This window comes from Bison bison, unplaced genomic scaffold, assembly GCF_000754665.1.
Source record: "Bison bison bison isolate TAMUID 2011002044 unplaced genomic scaffold, Bison_UMD1.0 scf7180017864383, whole genome shotgun sequence".
In the NCBI taxonomy this organism is placed as follows: Eukaryota; Metazoa; Chordata; class Mammalia; order Artiodactyla; family Bovidae; genus Bison; species Bison bison.
The window spans coordinates 116,744-118,388 of NW_011494955.1; positions in this window are offsets into that span (position 1 = coordinate 116,744).

Genomic DNA, 1,645 nt, shown 5'->3' on the forward strand with positions numbered 1-1,645 from the left:
GTTCATCAGTACCATTTTTGTAGATTCCATATATATGTGTTAATATATAATATTTGATTTTCTCTTTCTGGCTTACTTCACTCTGTATAACAGGCTTTAGGTTCATCCACCTCTCTAAACTTGATTCAAATTCTTTCCTTTCCATCAGATCAGATCAGATCAGATCAGCCATTCAGTCGTGTTCAACTCTTTGCGACCCCATGAATCGCAGCATGCCAGAATATCCATTCTATGCATGTATCACAACTTCTTTAACCATTCATGTATTGGTGGACTTCTTGATTGCTTTCATGTCCTGGCTATTGTAATTTGTGCAGCAATGGATATTGGGGTACATGTGTCTTTTTGAATTATGATTTTCTCAGGGCATATGCCCAGTCGTGGGATTTCTGGGTTATGTGGTAGTTTTATCCCTAGATTTTAAAGGAATCTTTATGCTGTTTTCCATAATGGGTTTATCAATTTACATTCCCAACAGTGAAAGAGGATTCCCTTTTCTTCATATTCTCTCCAGAATTTATTGTTTGTAGGTTTTTTGATGATGACCATTCTGACTTGTGTGAGGTGATACCTCATTATAGTTTTAATTTGCATTTCTCTAACAATGAATGGTGTTGAGCATCTTTTCAAGTGTTTATTTGCTATCTGTATGTCTTCTTTGGAGAAATGTCTGTTTAGATCCTCTCCCAATTTTTTGATTGGGTTGTTTTTCTGATATTGTGCTGAATGAGCTGCTTGTATATTTTGGAGATTAATCCTTTGTCAATTACTCCATTTGTAATTATTTTCTTCCATTATGAGGATTTTCTTTTCATCTTGTTCATAGTTTTATTTCTTGTTCTAAGCTTTTAAGTTTAGTTAGGTCCCATTTCTTAAATTTTGTTTTTATTACCATTACTCTATGAGGTGGGTCAAAGAGGATCTTGCTACAAGGATCCCTTTCACAGTTCACTGCCTTGTCAGGGAGAAGGGGCTTGTGTAACTCAATGAAGCTATGAGCCATGCCATGTAGGGCCACCCGAGATGGATGGGTCATAGCAGAGAGTTCTGACAAAACATGATCTACTGCAGGAGGGAATGGGAAACCACCCTAGTATACTTGCCATGAGATCCTCATGAACTGCATAAAAGGAGAAAAATATATGGCACTGAAAAATGAGTCCCCCAGATCTGAAGCTGTCCAGTATGCTACTGGGGAAGAGCAGAGGACAACAACTAATAGCCCCAGAAAGAATGAAGCAGCTGGGCTAAAGCAGAAATGGCACTGAGTTGTAGATGTGTCTGGTGATGAAAGTAAAATCTAGGGCTTCAAAGAACAGTATTACATAGGAACCTGGAGTGTTAGGTCCATGTATCAAGGTAAATTGGAACTGGTTAAGCAGGAAATGGTAGAATAAACACCAACATCTAAGGAATCAGTGAACTGAAATGGATGGGAATGGGCAAATTTATTTCAGATGACCATTATATCTACTATTGTGGGCAAGAATTCCATGGAAGAAATGTAGTAGCCCTCATAATCAACAAAAGAGTCTGAAATGCAGCACTTGGATGCAACCTCAAAAATACAGAATGAGCTCAGTTCATTTCCAAAGCAAACCATTCAACATCACAGTCTATGTCCCGACCACTGATGCTGAAGATA